Here is a 22,804-nt window from a genome sequence, read left to right as displayed (position 1 = left end):
CTATTCCACAATATATAAACAGAAGGAACACAACCCAATTCCTTCAGCGAAGCCACAATTACACTGATACCAAAACCACACAAAGATCCAACAAAGAAAGAGAACTTCAGACCAATTTCCCTTATGAACATCAATGCAAAAATACTCAATAAAATTTTTGCCAACTGAATCCAAGAACACATCAAAACTATCATCCACCATGATCAAGTAGGCTTTATCCCAGGATGCAGGGTTGGTTCAATATACGGAAATCCATCAATGCAATCCACTACATAAACAAACTCAAAGAAAAAAAACCACATGGTCATTTCATTGGAGCATTTGACAAAATTCAGCATCCTTTCATGCTTAAAGTCTTGGAAAGAACAGGAATTCAAGGCCCATACCTAAACATAGTAAAAGCAATATATAGCAAACCGGTAGCCAGCATCAAACTAAATGGAGAGAAACTTGGGGCTGCCCCCTTTCTCCTTATCTTTTCAATATTGTACTTGAGGTACTAGCTCGGGCAATTAGACAACATAAGGAGGTCAAAGGGATACAAATTGGAAAGGAAGAAGTCAAACTATCATTATTTGCAGATGATATGATAATCTACCTAAGTGACCCAAAAAACTCCACCAGAGAACTCCTACAGCTGATAAACAACTTCAGCAAAGTGCCAGGTTATAAAATCAACTCAAGCAAATCAGTAGCCTTCCTATACTCAAAGTATAAGCAGGCTGAGAAAGAAATTAGGGAAATGACACCCTTCACAATAGCCACAAACAGTATAAAGTACCTTGGGGTGACTCCTACCAAACATGTAAAATATTTGTATGACAAGAACTTCAAGACTCTGAAGAAGGAAATGGAAGAAGACCTCAAAAAAAAAAAATGAAAAAACCTCCCATGCTCATGGATTGGCAGGATTAATATAGTTAAAATGGCCATTTTGCCAAAAGCAATATACAGATTCAACACAATACCCATCAAAACCCCAACTCAATTCTTCACAGAGTTAGTAAGAGCAATTCTCAGATTCATCTGGAATAACAAAAACCCAAGATAGCTAAAACTATTCTCAACAACAAAAGAAATTCTGGGGGAATCAGTATCCCTGACCTCAAGCAATACTACAGAGCAATAGTGTTAAAAACTGCATGGTATTGGTACAGTGACAGGCAGGCAGATCAGTGGAACAGGATTGAAGATCCAGAAATGAACCCACACACCTATGGCCACTTGATCCTCGACAAAGGGGCTGAAAACATCCACTGGAAAAAAGATAACCTTTTCAACAAATGGTGCTGGTTCAACTAGAGGTCAGCATGAGGAAGAATGCAAATTGATCCATCCTTGTCTCCTTGTACTAAGCTCAACTCCAAATGGATCAAGGACCTCCACATAAAGCCAGACACAATGAAGCTAATAGAAAAGAAACTGTGGAAGACCCTTGAGGACATCGGTACAGGGGGACTGTTCCTGAACAGAACACCAATAGCATATGCTCTAAGATCAAGAATTGACAAATTGGGAACTCATAAAATTACAAAGTTTCTGTAAGGCAAAGGACACCATCAAAAGGACAAATCGGCAACCAACAAATTGGGAAAAGATCTTCACCAACCCTACATCAGATAGAGGGCTAATATCCAATATATATAAAGAACTCAAGAAGTTAGACACCAGAAAAACAAATAACCCTATTAAAAAATGGGGTACAGAATTAAACAAAGATTTTTCATCTGAAGAACTTCGGATGGCAGAGAAGCATCTTAAAAAATGCTCAACTTTATTAGTCATCAGGGAAATGCAAATCAAAACAACCCTGAGATTTCACCTTACACCAGTCAGAATGGCTAAGATTAAAAATTCAGGAGACAGCAGTTGTTGGCAAGGATGTGGAGAAAGAGGAACACTCCTCCACTGCTGGTGGGATTGCAAATTGGTACAACCACTCTGGAAATCAGTCTGGCGGTTCCTCAGAAAACTGGGCACCTCATTTCCAGAAGATCCTGCTATGCCACTCCTGGGCATATACCCAGAGTATTCCCCAGCATGTAATAAGGACAAATGCTCCACTATGTTCATAGCAGCCCTATTTATAATAGCCAGAAGCTGGAAAGAACCCAGGTATCCCTCAACAGAAGAGTGGATGCAAAAAAATGTGGTATTTCTACACAATGGAGTACTATTCAGAAACAATGAATTCATGAAATTCTTAGGCAAATAGATGGAGTTGGAGAACATCATACTAAGTGAGGTAACCCAGTCTCAAAAGATCAATCCTGGTATGCACTCACTAATAAATGGTTATTAACCTAGAAAACTGGAATACCCAAACATAATCCACACATCAAATGAGGTACAAAAAGAAAGGAGGAGTGGCCCCTTGTTCTGGAAAGACTCAGTGAAGCAGTATAGTGCAAAACCAGAACAGGGAAGTGGGAAGGGGTGGGTGGGAGAACAGGGGGAGGGAAAGGGGCTTATGGGACTTTTGGGGAGTGGAGGGCCAGAAAAGGAGAAATCATTTGAAATCGAAATAAAAAATATATCAAATAAAAAAAAAAAGTAACCCAGGACCCACCTAGAAGGATGAACCTGGATCCTACCAGTTGTCTTTTGATCTGCACACACCTTTGCACACATGTGATAAACACACATACAGTGTTTTTAAAGTCTACTAGTGGATCATGTTCAAAATTGCTAATTTTACATAAAACTATATATGTTTTTATTTTTATAAATTTAATTTCTGCTTATCATGTTTACAACAATGCAGCTGTTCTTTACAAGGTAGTGACATACAGCTCCCTCTGGTGGCGAAGATAGAACTTTTGCATCTCCAAAATTATCCATCTAAAGTGCATGTTTCCATTATCACGGTTCTTGAATATTTCTAACATGAAGCATTTCACTAAAATGTTACAAATAAACACTGAATTTGAAAATCATTTCTATCATCACAAAGTTTAACTGCATTTTCCTACTATTTTCTCAAGTCATGGTTGTATATCATTTCTGTGTTAAAACTGAAAACCAGTGTCTATCACACAAACAATAAATTGACAATAATCATTACTCTAGTCAAACTGTAATATGTACTTTTGGACTCTAAGCAGCCCACCACTGAACACAAAGACTGACATCTACAAGCCCCAGAGACAGGCCTACAGCAGAATCTCTTACAGCCTTGACATGGCAAAGTTATATACACAAACTTTCTTGAAGGCATAGTTGAATGAAATTTCTGATTAATATTTCTGGATATGAGTTAATCTTTCCTTTGTATGAATATGAATCATCAAGAACTTCCTTAAGTTCATTTTCATGTAATTGAATATACTCAGAATTGCTACGTGAGTTTTCATCATTAATATGAGAAATCCAAAAGTGCCTATAGCCCATAGGGAGGCTCAATTTAGAGGAACCCAGAGAGTTCCCATCATCAGACTTTCTGCCATCAGATGGGTTTGCTGGTGTGGACGTTTTTTTACACTGCTTCCCAGAGAAAAGCAGATCAGGTAACAATGACCCAAGTTGCAGCAAAGATTCTTTATTCTGGCTCAATACTCACCACTTGTCCTGGATATTCATCAATGTACTGGATACCCATCGGGCACCGAGTGAATCAGTACTGTCCACACCCTTCTAAAACTAGAAGCTGCCATCCACAGTATCAGAACTACACAAAAGGCAAAGGGTACAATATTACACTTAGGTTTGCTCCTGAAGCAGATTTAATTTTGACCTGCTTTGAATTGACTTTATTATTTACTTTACTGTTCTAGTACTTCTTGAAATTTTTTTCTCAATCTTACATCTTCACTTAAAACTTGTTTCTGATTCCCTTAAATCTGTGTTGTGCATTTTAAACAGATGGGATTTCTTCTGGTTATTTTAGATAGAAACTAGAAGAGACCAAAAGGAAGGAAAATGATTCCTACACTGGATGTGTACTTCAGTTCTTTTGATTCCCTCGGGTGCTTTAGAGAGTTCTAAATTCCTCTTCATGTCTAGCTCTCTTCACACTCAGAGATCAATATCCATAGCTGGTTCTTCCATCGTCCTGCTAACAGATCAATGAACAAGGTTCTCATACTAGCCCCTTGGCATAATCAGCTTTCTCATTCAAATATGCTATTTGGGCTCTATGGGGACATTTCACTCTTATGAAATTGGTAGTGGTGACAATGTTCACCTAACTTCCTGGCCCTGATAACTATCAAGCTATATTATTCTTTCTTTAATAAACATGCTTCTAAACATACTACTTGGGAAAGTGTGGCTGTTTCAGTGATTCAAGTTTCATGTATGTCTTCCATGCTGGGGAAACATGTCTCAAAACAGTTCTCTTGGGGCTCACTGTGCGGTCTTCCTCCATGTTCCACTGGTCACCTTTCTTTTCCACTGCTTTGTTTTTTAAACATAATGCTGAAGGTAAGTGGAGAGAAATCTTTGGAGAGCTGCCCAGGCCCTTCCTTAATCATATCCACAGGTTTCTGCTCATCAGCATGACACAGTCAGCTTTGACTGCCTAGGATTAACTATGATCTCCTAAGAAGCTGTGTGCAGGGAAGTGCCACAGCTGCCTGTGGAGACAAGCTAAATCATCAGTGGTTTATGTCCTCCTTTAATCTCTGAAAGCAGCAAAGAGGAGTCTGCACGGAGGAGGCCCATCCACTCCCATGTCCTGAGGACAGGATACTGCAGCCAAAACACATCTTGGGTTGTCTTGGGGTTATAAAGTATAGATTCCAATGGGTTTTCTTGTTTCTGTCTCTGATGTTTCTAGACTTAACAGAAAAGAAACTACTGAGCCACTGCAGGATAAAGCCTTTTTTTTTCCTGTCTGGAATTTTATATCTTGCAATATTTCACACATGAATTGAAAAGTTCTGCCCATTAAAGGAGTGAGATTAACCTCCCCAAAGGAGTAGGAGAGATTAAGCAAGGTTTTGTTTTTGTTTGCCTCTTTATTTGTTCTGTTTTAATAGCATATGAAATGGTCCATTGGTTTTATAAATCTTTAGTTCATTGATTCAACAGTGTGAGTTTCATTCTTTCTGTGTAAATAAGATAATACGTTATTTGCTTTTAAATTGCTTGTCAATGATGTCACAGAGATGTTTAGACTTGAAAAGTCTTATATTATTTTCTAAAGTTTATATCCATTTCCCCTAGATACTTTAAGAATAAAGAGTGTAAAAACAAGTTTATTAGTGATTTGATTTATTTTTGTCACTCATAGCCATACATTTGGTTAAAAAAAAAAAGATTTGTTCTAAACACTGAATCAAATACTCACAAAGCACCAAAAAATGTGTTACATTTCAATGTTGAAGAGAATAGAAATATATAAAATTATACTTAGTATATATTTTTTTAATTTAGGGGTCAGATATTTTTTGAAATTATCTAAATTTTTACAATTAATATAAACTATGTGCTTTATTGACTACATATTGCATGTTTATTATATATATATATATTATATATATGTAAAATATTGGGTAAGAGATAACTTGTATCTCTAAATATTGTAGTATTATAGGTATAGCATCCCTAATTAGATTATAAACTGTACTTTAAACTTTTTTTCAGAAGCTTTAGAAGACTCCATTGAGTAGGCATTTTAATGATGTTGTTTGATAAAGCATACTGATTCAGTAGGAATGAGTCAGTGAAAGGAGGCTGAGGAAGTTGATTTAGGCAACAAACCTTCTACCAAGGCTTCTCTGCCAGGAACTTGACGCAAAGAGTGTTTTTCTTTTCTTAGGATGCACAGCAAATGTGAATATAGATGTACATTCACATTCTCCTAAAATCTAAGTTGCACTTCAAAACCAAAACAATTAGTCATAGTGCATAGATGTTGGTTTCCATTTTTGTAATCTGAAATGACAACTTTTCATTTCCTCCCTTACACTTACAGATTCGAGATCAAGTTTGTGTGTTATGGACTCCAAATATCTTCCTCTCCAATTGATATTTCAAGAGAAATTACAGGTGTCTTTTCTTCCAATGATGTATATTTGGCAAAAGAAGAAATTCTTTCCAAATGTGTTGTAAAGTATCAGAGAAGAGTGCCAACGCTGAGTGAGACCTATCCGTGCCCTTTTATGAGGTTGCCTACGTTGTGCATGCATCACTTGTATGTACTGTTGTTTTCCCCATGAGAATACATGAGAGCAGGCCCAGGGCCTCTATGCACTGGTGAGCCTTGTGCACCTGTCTCAGTGTACATCACTCAACCAATTGCTTGAAGAATGAATCTCCAATTGATCCATGTATCTTGGAAGCTACTTTTCCTTCTGTCATTTGACTTTCAGTATGGAAGATATTCATGAATGTTAAGGAGGCTGGAATTGTTTCCTTCCTCAATGCTCCCATAACTGTGTCTCATAACAATTTATTCTCCTATGTTTTTTCAAACTAGCAAGGGTGCTTACCAATTTTTGGACTTCCTTTTCTTTAAAATAATTTCTGTCTTAATAAAAATCCTTCAGTATGCTTTCAAATAGTTATCACATGTGCCTAATCAATCAAGTAATCAAGGCATGCATGTATGCTTAATTTTTAGTCACGCCTGACACAGTATAAATTTATCACTTCATGGGTCCCAGTATATGATTTCACTCTCTTTGTGTGTACTTGAAAAAAAGTCTCATAACTCTGAGAGATCAATTTACCTAGAGGAAATGGCTGTAAGTACTATGCTTTTGATTGGGCCATGCATCTTACTTACAATAAAGTTATAAAAGATAAATTCTCAATTCTGAAATTAAGTAGCACATTTTCAAAGAGGACAGGTGGTAGTAATGAGATTCATTTTCATTTGTCACATTCAGTATAAACCAGAAATCCCAATGAGGAAAAGCATTTTATTTCATAGAGCTAAAATAGCACTCCTGCCAAGGAAAAGGGTAGGCTAACTGTAGATCCTGCCCTCTCCTTCCTCTCCTCCAAAGCCAAACCCCAAGTCTAACCCCAGATCTGCAAAAGACCATCTGATGCTACTTCTATTCCTTCCCTGTCCTTATCTCAAAACCTCCATAATTTAAATCAGGATACCAGCAACAAAAAGAAACAACAGAAAACTTACAAACTAATGGGAACTGAAAACTCACAACTGAATGAAAAATGGGTCAAGACAGATACTAAGAATTCAAAGACTTTTTGTAATTAAATGAAGATGAATATACAATATACCTAAAACTATGGGGGAAAATGAAGGTATTTCTAAGAGGCAAGTTCATGGCACTAAGTTCCTACAAAAAATAAAATAAAATAAAATAATAAAATAAAATAAAATAAAATGGGAGAGATCTTATATTAGTAACTTAACAGCACACACAAAAACAGCACACCCAAAGACACACACACACACACACAGAAAGGAGAGAGAGAGAGAGAGAGAGAGAGAGAGAGAGAGAGAGAGAGAGAGAGAGAGCCCATAACCAGAAATGAGAAGATGGCAAGATATCTTCAAACGCGGGGCTAAAATCAAGAAAAAAAAAACCAAATCAAAAAACAGTACAAAGAATCAATGAAACAAAGAGTTGGTTCTTTGAGAAAATCAGTGAGATTGACTAACCCTTGTACAAATTAACTAAAAGGCACAAAGAAATGATCCAAACTGACAAAATTAGGATGAAAATGAGGATATAACAACAGATACCAAGAAAATCCAGATAATTATAAGGGCTTACTTTAAAAACCGATGTTCTACCAAATTGGAATATCTAAAAAAAAATAGATAATATTCTTGATATACTTATCAAGGTTAATCAAGATTAGATAATTCCACCAAACTTTTAAGGAAGAGTTAATGTCAATGTTTCTCAATTTTTTCCATAAAATAGAAGCAGAAAGAATATTTCTCAATTTGTTCTATGAAGTCAGAGTTACCCTGATACCAAACCACATAAAAATCCAACAAAGAATTACAAACCAATGTACCTTATGTGGTGTTTTGAGTAGGAACAGCCCAATTATTTCATGTATTTGAATGCTTGTTTACTAGGAAGTGGCACTATTAGGATGTATGGCCTTGCTAGAGGAAGTGTGTCATAGGGGGTGGGCTTTGAGTTCTCAGATGCTCAAGCCAGGTATAGTGTGGCTGTCTCTCCTGCTGCCTGCCAAGCCAGATGTAAAACTCTCAGCTCCTCCTCAAAGACCATGTCTGCCTGCACACTGCCATGATTCTCACCCTGATAATAATAGACTAAACTTCTGGGACTGTAAGCCAGCCCCCAATTAAATGTTTTCCATTATCAAAGTTGTTATAGTCGTAGGGTCTTTTCAGATCCATAGAAACCAGATACACCCATGAACACAGATGCAAAAATTCTCAATAAAATACTTATAAATGAAATCCAAGGACACATCAAAAACATAATGTACCAAAATAAAATAGGTTTCATCTCAGAGATGTAGGAATGGTTTAACATACTTAAATCTATCAACACAACCCACCATGTAAACAAACTGAAAGACAAAACCACAAGAACATCTCATTAGATGCAGAAAAGGCCTTTGACAGAATTCAACAACCATTTGTAACAGAAATTCTACAGAGGTTACGGATACATGCGATATATCTAAACATAATAAAAGCAGAAAGCCCATAGCCAACATCAACATAAATGGAGAGAAACTCGAAGGAAATTCACTGAAATCAGAGACACAACAAGGACTAATATTAATATATATATATATATATATATATATATATATATATATATATATATATATATATATATATATGTACTCCAAAGGTAGATGTCAAAAATAACAACCCAATTAAAAATGGGGTACACATCTAAACAGAATTCTCAAAAGAGGAAAGTAAAGTGGTTAACAAAGATTCAAAATAATATTTAAATATATTTAGTCATTAGAGAAATACAAATCAAATCAGACTTGCTATCAGTCTGAGAAGTGAAAACAGCATATTTTATTCAACAACACAGTAAAAATGCTAACATCATTATTTATACTTGTTTCAAAACTAGTATATTGATGCAATCTTGTGACATGAGAAATTGATATGACCTTTTGTGAAATCAATTTGGCTCTAAGTCAGAAGTCACAATTGAGTAATCAAACAGAAACTCTTTTTAGAAATTTTTGTGGCATTTTGTTGTTTGCTTATTCTTTGTTTGTTCATTTGTTGCTTTTGAGACAGGGTCTTTCTACATAGCCCCACTGATATGTAGGACCATGATAGATACTGTAGTCCTTGGTTGAGCTAAGGCCAAAAGCCCTGAAGACCCTGAAGGGACAGTAGGATCTTTGATTGCTCCCAGACACCAGACCCCACTAGATTTATGGCATCAGTCATGTAAGGGCAATGCCCAAGCCCCTCCACATGTAGAAGATATGATCCGTGGTCGCATAGGCTTAAGACAGATCTCCATGCTAATGAGGTACCTAGAGATATTCCTCCCTGCCAAAGGTGTTTAACCACAGGCCCACCCTGAGAAGTGGGGTATGGTTTTACACAGCTACTTTTTGCCATGACCATGAATGTCTTAGGTGGGTGCTCAGAGCCAACCATTGGACTGAGCACGGGGTCCCCAGTGGAGGAGTTAGAGAATGGACTGTAGGAACTGAAGGGGTTTACAACCCATAGGAAGAACAACAATATCGGCCAAGCAGACACCCCAGAGCTCCCAGGGAATAAACCACCAACCAAAGAGTACACATGGAGCGACCCATGACTTCAGCATCATATGTAGCAGAAGATGGCCTTGTCTGGCATCAATGGAAGGGGAGGGCCTTGGTTCTGTGAAGGTTGAATGCCCCAGTGTAGGGGAATGCCAGGGAAGGGAGTAGGGAGTGGGTAGGTGGAGGAGCACCCTCACAGAAGCATGGGGAGGAGGATGGGATAGGAAGTTTTCTGAGGGGAAACCAAGAAAGTGGATAACATTTGAAATGCAAATAAATGAAATACCCAAAAAACAAAACAGACAAACAAACCCATGGACTGATTTTTTTCATCAGGATCCACTGTAGGGAGCCACGAAGAAGGCCTTTGCCTATAGAGCCACAGTCTAATCTCCTGAACAAGGCCTCTCTGTGCTCCAGCCAACACTGCCAGCCAGAGAGCGAAAGAACCCTCCCCACGTGACCAGCTAGAGCTCCGCTCTTTTCCCCCTCAGCTGTGGCTAGATCCAGCAGTCCTCCTCCCCCCCCCCCCACTCTGTTCTCAACTCTTCGGCGACTTCCAGTGGTGTCTGGATGCCCAAGAGCCCAAGAACCTGATGGCCCTGGTCTTGTCAGAGGCCTGGGAGACCTCCGAATCAGTTCTGGTAGTCCTGTACCTCAGACTTCGCTTTCCCACCCCTAGAGCTTCCTGGGGCTTCTTGCCAGGCTACAGTGTGGGTAAGGAAGGTCAACTCCCGCATTCTGCCTCCCCAAGTGGCCCTGCCCTGTGATGGAAAAGATGTGGGACCCATAATCCTACAGTAGTGCTGTAAGTTACTGTGTAAACCAGTCTGGCCTTGTACTCACAGAGGTCCACTTCTGCCTCCCAAGTGCTGGGATAAAAGGACATCCACTTCCAGTTTAGGAAACTATCTGTAATCGAAATATATGTAAAAATAGTGAGTTTCATCTATGGTGTACAAGTTAAGTAGCTTTAACAGCCAATCCTGTTAGTGCTTAACCTGTGCCAAGCACATTGCGTTTTATCTCCTCTATGTTCTCATTTAATCTTCATGACCTCTCTTCTTTCTCTTCCTACCAACAGCCCTGAAGAGTAATGTGACTTGCCACTGGTCAGGAAGCATTATATCAGAGAACTTTTACTCTAAACCAGCAATTTATGTAACATCACAAGGAGAGGTAGAAGTTTATAATTCCATGGAGAGCATTACATACATGTTTTGAATGGATTGGAAATTATACAGTTACTAAACTGAATATTTGCTATGGAAGGATGAAGCAATGTAGGCTTAAAACAATTGTACTAGCCCATACTATATGATTGTGCTCAATAGTGAAGTCATGTCTTCCATGATGATACTGGTATATAACTAGTCTGCACAGCCAGCAGCATTCACATAGAGAAGACTGAGGGAAGAAAAAGATGGAATTGAAGAGCAGATTGCCTCTAGTTCCTATGAACAAGATGATGTAGCCTACATGGTATGCTGGCAGGTTCCTCAAAGGACATTTGAACTGAAGGACAGCCAAGGACACCTCATTTCAGTATGTGAAATTAGAGCTAGAGGCACATCCAGACATGGAAGAAAAATTTTCATGGACTATCAAGCAGAAGAGAGTTAATGAAGATTGACAGCTGAACCTTACACTTCTGTTCTATCCCAAGTAGAGAGCAAGCTCCAGTTCATATGCTCGGAGGGTAAGCAGCGCCCCCTCTGGTGTCAAAGGTTGGAAGCACCTTAAACCCCAGCATGGCCAAGGGCTGCTCATGATAGTAGACCAGCCAGGAAGGTCTGCTCTCTTTGAACAGAGTCACTTCCAGAAGAGCTACAGAACCTTGACTAGAGAAAAATATAAAGGGTCTAAGTCATCTGGAGCAGGGCTTTAAGGGGCCTCTTGACCTGTCTACCTCTACCCCACCCCCACCCTTTTGCAGAGTCCTGAAATAATTATAATGATATTCTGAACCTTAAGTAACTTAAAAAAAAAAAAACAAAAAACTGGTGGTATCTACTTCAGACTAATCTCTCTATGAGGGAGATATACCTCATAGGATACAATGACCAAGTATCTGTTTTGATATTACTTAAACATTTAAACATCCAGTGTATGATATAACTTACATTCTGTGAGTTCTACAGTATACTGAGAAAGTCAAAGAGACCCACATAGAGCTTAGCAAGGAAACTAAGACATTCAATTATGATGATATATTTATAGATATTTTTACTTTATAAATTTTCCTTTGCTTCATAATGTTTCCTTAGCAATTGTAAAAGAGTTTAGTAATTTGCAAAGGACCTATTTTAGTGAACTTTCCCTTTAGCTGTGTTCTCTAGCCATCTATTGAGGTTCTTGTAAATGGATAATTTAAAAAAGCATATCTTTTTCTTTCTCTCACACAGGGTCATGATGCTAATGGCCCCAACAATGAATTCATTTATTCACAGCAGATAGTTAATGCTAGCTGTTGTTGGTCTCTCAGTGAATTTTTATAATAGCTTATAGTTATAGAGGGTACAGGCTTTCTCTCAAAGCAGTTTTACCAGTGCATGTTCTGAGATGGAGAAGGAACATGACCTTTCCTTAAAAATGTATTAGCAAAACCAAAATAAAACAACCAATTTGTATCAAAGCTAATAAGAAATAAGAGGCAATTAACTATTTTTCTGTTTACTAGACTCCATGAGCCTGTTTGGAGACTTTCAGTTTGGAGACTTTCAATGGCATGTGACATTTGGTCAGTGTGATGTGACTCGTCATTCATGCAAAGAATAATAATCAATTAAAATAAGGAAATGCATGCAAATGTATTTATTTGTCTTTCACTCCTCTTTTCCTCCCCTTCTCTTTTCCTCACTTCAAAGAAAAATAGAGAAGTGACCTTCTTGCCACTAGATAAATTTTAGTATGTTTGGCTTAAGGTTCTAATTATTTCAATGTAGCATTTCTGTGGTAAGTCCACTTATTAAATCTCTTAAAGAATGGAAATTATTTTATACTAATCGAACATTTAAAAATAAGATGTAGTATGAAGTGGTAAAGGTGTTAATACCCATATTTACATTTATTCTGTTTATTTGATGTTAATAAACATGGTAATATTTATACATTATATATGTATATAAATATATATATGTATGTATCACATTCTTTTATAAAAGGATAACTTGTAGGTTAACATTTTAAAGCCAAACAAATTCTAATATGACTTTCTTATGCAAGGGTCTCCAGTCATCTTGACATCAGAGAGTCAAGTGCTAATGAAGAATTCTATGCTGTCCCTGCCTCTTCAGATTGACACCAACCTGAGGCAACTGGTCAAATCCCATTTCTGTTAAAATGCATATTTTATCTACGAGTTTTAAATGTGCCTTTTAAATAGCAATGCATAAGTGTTAGTTAAACTGTATCTTGAATATAGCCTGTTTCAAGAGACTTACAAAAGGAAGTTTTCAAAGTTCTACCCCTGAGCTGACTCCATCAAGCAGAAGCGCTTTGTCCCAAAGTGATTCTGGGTCAGCTTGATGCTAATGAACTTCTTTTCTAGGCCTCTAATCAGCTGCATTTCCTGTGACTCAGCCAAGCCTCCCACTCTCTCTTGAAGAGTCATGGACTGTTTGGAAATAGTTCAGAATATGCACCTTTTATGCTTTGATGGAATCAAAGTGGGTCTATTTAATCACCAAGAGGCAAACATTTGCCTCTAGAAATAATCACACCACTGTTTTTTGTTTATTTGTTTGTTTGCTTGTTCATTTTTTATCAAGCAGCTAACTTGTGAGTATTTACTATGGTCAGAATGTCTCCTGGAAGTTTGTGACCCTTGAGCTTACTTACTGAACTTTTATGGGTGAAGGTCACAGTAGTCCTCATTTTTTTCAAGTGAGTAAACAGACTCACAATATTAAAGAACCAGTTCCTACTCACACAGAGAAACTGGGAATCTATGACCAACCCTGTTTGACCTTTCACACAGCCACTGTCTCCTTATTTTCTGCCCTCTGCCCCATTCACCCCTCCTTTCTATCACACACTCCCTGTGCATGAGACTCCTGTTCCTTCTGCTGCTGTGCAAACTTCTGTCTGGTCTATCTGCTCAGACACAACACACAACTCTGGAGGTAATGTGGAGAGGTTTTGAATAACTTGAAAAAGAGAGTTGACTTGAAAAAGTCAGCTTTGACTTGACTATCAGTTTACTGTATATGCACTGGTATTTGAAAGGAAGAAAAAAGAGATTCCTTGCTCTATTAATCATTAGTAGTCTGATAGTTGGGGAGATAAGGGTGCTAGGGGCCAGGGAATGTATGTATTACATCACTAGTGAAATTTAATTTATCAGTGTGCATGCCTTTCTTTCTATCACCACAATGACCCTATCAACATGCCCTGACTAAAGATTCTCAGTAGCATCAGGGATTCGTGGACTGAATGACATTCTAACACCCACAATTAATTTATCAATCTTCTAATTTTTCTCTTTATTTCCAGTGGAATATGCTTTTGTATAGTAGTATCCACCCATGTGTTTGACTCAGACTAGTGGGGCAACTTGTATTCCTTCCTGTTCTGGTATACAAAGAATAGGTTGAATTATTAACTCATCAGAACTCAGAACACATGAGTACTACATTTATAACATATTTCTAATACTTTATTCTCTGATGCTTATTTTAAATATGTGCACAATTGTAGTTTATCTTCACTTACTCTGTTGGAAGCACATTGCTTTACTCTTATGACACATCTGTTGTCATCTCTCAGGACTAGGCCATGAAAACCCAGACACTCAAAATCTAGAGCATGAATCACTCAGGTGTCCATTGTGACCAATCACTGAAAGAGTGGATCCTTATCTTTTCTTAGTTTGTTTCTAGGTCCCTTAAACTTCTCCCTACTTGATTACTTACTGCTTTCAGACACCCAAATGACTTCTTTCTCTAGTGATATCAAGTGATGCTTCTGTGTCTCTGGTTTCATAAGTCATAATCACATACAAAGTCCCCATCTGCCAGCTTCTTTTTTTCTCCATATTTCTTGTGTTTGCTCCAGTATGTACTGGTTGCACCTGGTATTACTCAGCCTTTCAGCTGAATGTATCCTTATGAGTCTCTCATGTAGGGGCTTATATGACATGAAACTCTATCTTGCCACGCCTAGTGGTATCCCCCATCATCTCCTTTGCTTCATCCCCCTCATCTATTTGACTAGCTATCTTCAAAAATGTAGAATTTTTTCCTTTTATATTTACAATTACTCTGAAACACATTGCCTTGATTCAAAATTAAATTAGATATAACCATGTACAATATCTTTCTAAGTAAAATTCAGGGGTATACTTGTAATCCCTTGACACAGTCTGATAGTCACAACTTCAACCTCTTTTCTGAGATCAACATCCAGATGTATAAACAGGCATCTTCATCTGCTGCCTTATGGGCATCTCAGATATAAAACATGCTTAAAGTTAAATTCTATATCAATTCACAAAGCAGACTTTTAATTTTCTATATTTTTCATTCAACAAAGCTTACAAAATCAACCCCACCATTTGGAATAAAGGGTAAATTCAGAGTATTAATTCATACTTCAAGAGAAATCGTACTGTGTCACATTGCTCGAATTTTCTCTAAAGTCCCTATTTATTGGAATGTGTTCTTATCAGAGACCCTTTAGTATTCCTGGATCTAGATTCTGTAGCTCTGTCTCTGTAGAAAAAGATGTTCGCTTCCCTTAGTAACAATTATCAAATTATCCTGCTATATCCAGCTCTTTAGTTAGGTGCTAAGGTTATGCTGGTAAACCTGCTACATGTGATCTTTACAATCTATTGTGTATAAATCTTAGCTCTAAAATGTCTTAACATCCTTATTTTTTAAGTTAGTGATCATCATCCACACTGAAAGCTTATTGTAAAGTTGAAATGATACTGTCTTCAAAATGTCCACTATAAGCCTGATGGTCTTTAATTCCATGTCTTTAATTTCGGCACTTGGGAGGCAAAATTAGGCGGATTTCTCTGAATTCGAGGCAGCCTTGTCTATGGATGAAGTTTCATGATAGCCAAGTCTATGTAGAGAAACTCTGTTTTGAAAACAAAACAAAAAGCAAACAAAAAACCCCAAACCCAAAATATCCACTATAACATCTTACCCAAGGCATCCATTCAGGAAATGCATATTAATTATCTACTGTATGATTCATAAAGGGGAAATCAATATTGGTAATGAAGTAATGTCATCCAGATACTCAGTTTTTAATTGATTTTTCTCACTTAGCTCACACCTAAATATAATGTATCTAGGAATACAAAACTAACATTGAATTGGTTTAACCTGCAGATAAAGCTTGTGAAGGGCCTCAGCAAGAGTGATTTGTTTGAATTACCTAGTAGTTTTAACACTAAAAATCAAAATTATAATTTTAGAATGCTTCCAAAGAATTTGTGATACAGAGATGTCATATGATTGATGTAAACATACTTTTACTAATCTAGTTGCATCTAGTTTCATCAGCATGCATGCGCAGCCACCAGCTCCAATGAGCAGAAAAAAAGGCAGTTAAGGAAAGCTTATTTTAAGCTATTGGCATTCCAGCTCTATCACATCATGCTCTTCCTACATGCAACCTTGACACTTAAAGAAAGTGGCTTTGTAAGAAGGAACCAAACTGAAGCCCCTTTGAATAAAACTTCCATTTTGAATATTAGATGAACAAAGTTAAAATTCCCAAGATATCCCTAGGCAACTGACAGGATGCTTGGCAGAAAGAGACATGCGCATGCACAACTCTTGGTTAGCAAGTCTAGACATGAATGCCAGGCAACTTGTCCCACCACGGTTGAATAAACAATAAGTGTACCTGTTCCTATGGAAGTCCCCATCCCTAACCCCTGATTGGTAGAAAAATGTATCTAGATTACCTATGAGACAAATTTCTGGTCATGCTTGTGAGGGATTAACTAGGTTAACTGAGGTGGAAAGATGTACTTTATGTGTACCTAGTACCCTACCACCGTGGAATGTGGTCTTAGGTTGAGTAAAACAGAGGAAAGCAAAGCTACGTGCAAGCATTCCTGGCTCCATGTTCAGGAATGTGGACATGTGTGCCCATCAACCTCACCCTCCTGTCACCAGATTTTTCCCACTATGTTGAACTTCCCCTCAACAGTAAACACAAATGAGCCCTTCCTTAAGCTGCTCTGGTCAGGTATATAGTCACACCAGTGAGGAATGTAACTAGTGTAGTTTGACTACTAAAAAACAATCAATAGACAAACATGAAACTTCATATACATTGCTATATAAACTTAGTAAACAATGTAGGAATGGCCACTCATTATGATTAATCAATTCTGAACTTTAAGGTTTCTCAGTAATCATCATGTTTTAAATTTTATTGTCATCTGCAATATAAAATAGGCCCTTTTTTCAATGATAATAGAAACAGGTTTTAACATTCTGCAGAGCTTTCATGGGCATAGATCCTGGATCTTTGTCCAAGCATGCACTCTAAGCAATAAATTTAAGTTAAATATAAAATTATGCATGTGAAGAAAATGTCATTTTGTATTGCTTTTTTAAATGAAACAATATATGTTAAAGTACACATCAAAAATTGCTTTCCAACTCACAACTACATTGGATTTCACAGTTCTGCATTTATACTTAGTGAGCTTCATGTTTTTATTTGTAAACATATAAATAAGCCAAATTCCTATTCAAAACCTAAGCTTTTAAGAGGAGAACATTTTTTAAAGAATTCCTAAATTCCTATCCATTAGGTTTTTGTCTTGATCATCTAGTTGACTGGCCAGAATTAGAGGCTGGTGCTCTGAACATCTTGAAGGCACTTTGTCCTACAGGGCTTGTTAGTGGTTGTTGTTCTGGGTAGTTATGTACTGAAGGGTGTACACTGGCAGGAGTTGGACACCTCAGCAGTTCTGACTCAGTAGTTGGAGTGACCACACTTACAGGTGATGTTTCACCCATCACCAATATTCAGTAGGACAAAACTTTAACTTTGTCCATTCTCTGACAAGTCAACTGAATATTGAAGACAAGGACCAGAATAAACAGGCATCCACTTTTTCTTTATTTCATTTTTTTCTTCCTAAAAGTTCAGGTTTTGAATATAAATTTGGTTGTCTATGTTTTTATATAAGAATATAAAGCTCACTAAGTAGATGTGCAGAACTGTGAAGTCCAATGTAGCTATGAAGTGCAAGTGCATACTTTTGATATGTCCTTTTGCATATGTTGCTTCATTTTAAGACAGCAATAAGCAAATGGCATAAACATTTCTCTTTGACTGCACTTCTACATTTATGTCTGTTTGGTGCCTGGCCATTGTGCCTCTATAGCGTCAAATGCCTGCTATTACTAAATAAGTATATTACATGTGTTTCTGTTTACTTTCTCATTACAGGCAGTTTGAAGGAAGATATTACCAACATTGTTTACAAGTAGAGAAATTAAGAGTTGAAATACTAAATAATTAACAGAGGGTGATATCCAAAAACAATCAGTCATATGGAAAATACATTTAGAGCATGTTCGCTCTCACTTAATTCCCCCCCTTACCCCCCTACCCCAAATTATACTGCATGTCTGGTGGGTGAGTCAGCAATTTGATGTTTCTTTTGCCTATAACTAGTATAAACTGTTTTCTCTCAAATTATATATACCTAGATAGAGACCTAGATAGGGCCAGTGGCACTGTAAGACCCCCAAAACCAAGGGTGCCCAAGCACCCCATGCCTCGGAAGGCAACACCCAAATCACTCGCAAGAAATGGTCTCGATGCAATAACATGAGGATTTCTTTATTCCAGAATTCTGGGTTCCACAGCTGTACACTGTGCAGGGTTAGAGGACTGTGGACCACGAGTGCTGAATTGCGACAGCTTTTATAAGTTTTCGACAAAGCCCACGAATCACAAACCAATCATTTCTTAGCATGGAGAGCCCGCGAAATGTGAGCCAATTGATTTGTACCACTCCATAGTTTTTAGGCCAATCAGTTTAAATTATCGGAGCCCACACTCACTGGACTAATTAGTTTCCTATTTTCTTGAATGTCTACAGCTGTGTGAACTCCTGCAAAGGGGTAATGGCGTAAGTTTACAGAAGCAAGATAAGGCCATTCTGCTAGCTCTAAAGAAAGGGCGGGCTCTAGAATGTGACCTTTTACCTAGTTTCTAACAAAGCGAGATAGCATTTAAAACTTCTGACTTCTTGGGGTCATTAGAGTTAGGCTGTATTATTTTCTATCCTTTCACCACCACACAAGAAGTAAAAGGTTGAGGGTAAAAACACTGGGTTTTGAGATTTGAGGTAACACATTCTCAGTCTAGGTGCACCAGTCAAGGTTGCTGAATTTGAATGGAACCTAGAGCATGAAAGAACATTAGCAGATCCGTTGAGAGACCCCAATTGAAAAAATGTAAAGGTTTTTAGACCCCTAACAAACAAGCCTCATCATGTTCAGTCAACAAGCTGTCTGACTTTGAGAAAGAGCCCCTGAAGTCAAGTACACCCTGACCTCGGAAATAGACAACATTTGCTTAGCTGATCCTGAGATGCCCTGTTTCAGGAACTAGCTGACCAAAAAGAATGTCTGAATGACTTGCCTTGAGCCTAGCTTTAAGATGTTTAACTATACCATGCCCCAAGGATGTTTGCTCCAGATAATCTCTAACCTTCCTTAAGGCATAAACTATTGCCTGACTTCCTCATTCTGTACTTCCCCATTCCATGCATAATTTGTCCTCCACCCCTTGCCTGGTGAATTTTGTCCTCCACCCCTTGCCTTGTGAATTCTTTTCTTTTTCTTCCACCCCCTGCCTTGTGATTTTTCCCTTTTAATACCCCTGACTCCTGTTACTGGTTGTCTATCTCCTCTGGCCCTGCGCGGTTACGAGACAACCCTAGTGCACTGGTTTCTCCGGAATAAACCTCATGTGTTTGCATCAAGAATGGTCTCCTGTGAATTCCTTGGGGGTCATTTCATCCCGAGATTTGAGTGAGGGTCTCCCCTCTTCGGGGGTCTTTCACCGTCAGCATAGGGTGCAGCCTACCTGTGTGTTGTCCAACTTGCCAATTCAATGGTGACGGAAGGCTCAGTGGTGGAAAAAAAATCACTGGATGGAAATTGATCAAGTCTATTGAGAGAATAACAGCACGAGTCAGATGTGTCATGGATGTTTGACAACCATGCGCCTTTGAAGCTTTCTGTAATGCGGGTAAGTTCTGCCCTATGTGAAGGGAAATGACATGCTGTGCTGTCATTTGTCTCAAAAAGGAATGCATTTATTCTCACTATTCCCGTTCAGAGCGACTACTAGTCTTCAAAGTCTGGCTTGATTAAAATCCCAGACAACTGTCTTCCTGACTATAAGCTCTTGACTTTCCTTTTCTGACCTTATCAAGGGGGATGCACATTGTCAAATCACACTAGAATTTCACTTCCTACACTCTTATCTTGTCCTAAGTATCCACATGAGCAAATGAACCACCTGACAGCCTCATTGAAAGCTCTGAATTCTCAAGACACAGTTAGCATATCAAATGATACCCAAGAAGAGGGAAAGAGAAGGCCCTGGTTCTGAAAAGAGTTGATCCAGCATTGTAGGGGAATACCTGGACAGGGAAATGGGTGGGGGTGATTGGGAAATGGGTAGAGGGAAGAGGGCTTATGAGACCGAAGGAGGGGGGGTGGGGGGATGAGGGGTGGGGGGGGAAGCATTCGGAATGTAAACAAAGAATATAGAAAATACAAAAAAATTTAAAAAGCCATTTCATTATGCCAGTTATAATAACATTTGTTATCCTGCCAAATAATTCACTCAATAAATTTAAATTTAAAATAAAAAAAAAAGGAAAGAAAGTGACTTAGGAAACAAAAGCTGATCCTCCATCTGTAACAGCAGCTAGAGTGGCCCCATTCTCCTTCTCTGAACCCTGTGACCTCCCCCAGCCCTTGAGGATCTGACCCATTGTTCTCAAAGAATAGCAGCCTAGCCACCTGACACTAGTCTCCTGCAGAACAAGCAGAACCAGTTTCCAGCCTTTGGGGAAGTGTCTGGCCCTGCCTATGTATATTTGGGGAGATTCATTGAAGTTTGAGCCTTGAGCAAGAAATCATGCCTTGACTCCGTGTGTTTCCCTTGTCACCCTGTTTTCTATCACCATCTCTTCTTCCAGGGAACCCAGGCCATTCACAGGTAGCTGTGGGCAGCTACAGAACCCCATCACATCTTATTTCTGGACACGATTTTTGGGTCTCTGACCATAAATACAGTTCAACCATGCCACAGATCTGGAGTCGCTCTGTACCTATTCTACTGCTGGAGGCTAAGAAATACACTGGAATTTGCTCAATAAAAATTCTATCAATTATATGTTGTCAGCAGTTGTAGTTTTAATAAAGGAGAGTAGTGGTCAAATTTCTCAAGTATTAGCTTTCTAGTAATATCTGGATCATGAGAGGCAGAGTCTATTACCTTTTTCATTGAGGTCACAAGCTCCTGGGTGAAGGAATTTTGTATGGTAATGATGTCCTTATTTGAGAACTTATTAAGACTCTGGGTAATGGAGTTCATTTGCATATTTTCTTTGATTGGTCTAAAAGACGTGTTTGTATTTCGTTAAGATATTCATCGTGATGAGCAGTGGATCAATTTAAGTAAAAATGACTACCCAGCTACATAGAGCTTTCCTGCTTTAGGGTAAGGCTGACATACTGCTGATGAGGAGCAGGAGCAATAGGGCAATTTAGACTACTGACCCCCAAAGAAGTAAGTATGAGGAAACTTCTGATGATGTGGTAGAGCATCAACCAGCAACATCCAGCACAGGTTCCAGTTAACACTCTGCGCACCAGGCTTATGAGCTCCATTCAAGGACATTTTTATATTTTTGCTCTTGGAACTTCTCAACACCTTGAGAATCACCTTGAAGTTAAATGAGTTGGAATTAAATCATCCATCAACTAATTTGCAGGCAGCAGAAAATTCAAAGTAACTGTTATAATAATCAGCAAATAATAACTCAGAAAATGAGCACATTTGAATAAATACAAGCAAATTAGCATACTTTAACATTATTATTGTTGTATTCCTGAGAAAAGGGAATTTTTTTATAGGTGGAAAACATATCAAGTAAGCATCCTTGATTAAAATTACTCAATAACAATGTGGTCTTGTTTTTTGTAAGAAGATACATGCAATGTAATATTTCACAAATTATGAGTCTCTTTATGTCATCCAGACTTGTATGCATATGTATAAATTCAACATGCTGAGTGTATTTTTTTTTTGTTTGTGCATAGATGGGTTCAGGGCTGACCACTGTATATTGAATAACCAGTAAGGAACTCATACCTAGGAGAAGCTAATTCTCCTTTCCCCCCACCCCCCACAGTCAGTAGGTGTGTGTAGTTTTGCTTAGAGTCATACCCTATGAAATTTCCCCCTCCATGTTAACACAACCCATCAGTATGGCTACTGTTCCAGTCTTTTTAGGCAGTCAGTTCTAGGACAGTCTGTTTCACAGCAGACTTCCTGGTAATCTGCCTCCTTTTTCATTATTATTATTATTATTATTATTATTCGATATATTTTTTTATTTACATTTCAAATGATTTCCCCGTTCCTGGATCCTACCTCTATGAAAGTCCCATAAGCCCTCTTTCCTCCCTCTGTTCCCCAATCTACCCCTTCCTGCTTCCCTGTACTGGTATTCCCCTATACTGCTGCACTGAGCTTTTCCAGGACCAGGGGCCACTCCTTCCTTCTTCTTGGGCATCTTTTGATATGTGAATTGTGTCTTGGGTATTCCAAGCTTCTAGGCTAATATCCACTTATTAGTGAGTGCATACCATCAGTGTTCTTTTGTGATTGGGTTACCTCACTCAGAATGAAATTTTCTAAGCTCATTTTACAAGAAAGTACTGAGGCAATAAAGTGCAACAAAGGCACAGACTCACAAGTTCAGTCTTTCCTCCACTCCTATACTCTTCCTGCTGGGTCTTTCTTGATGGAAAATAGAGGACTCTCTAACCTTTCACTCCAAGTCCCCTGGATTCATAGGAATAAGCAAGGTTCTTCCAAGCAAATTCAAGAGGACATCATAAAGTTGTTGTACAAT

This window comes from Apodemus sylvaticus, chromosome 17, assembly GCF_947179515.1.
Source record: "Apodemus sylvaticus chromosome 17, mApoSyl1.1, whole genome shotgun sequence".
NCBI lineage: Eukaryota > Metazoa > Chordata > Mammalia > Rodentia > Muridae > Apodemus > Apodemus sylvaticus.
The sequence above is the reverse complement of the archived record's forward strand: the minus strand, read 5'-3'. Positions refer to the sequence as shown.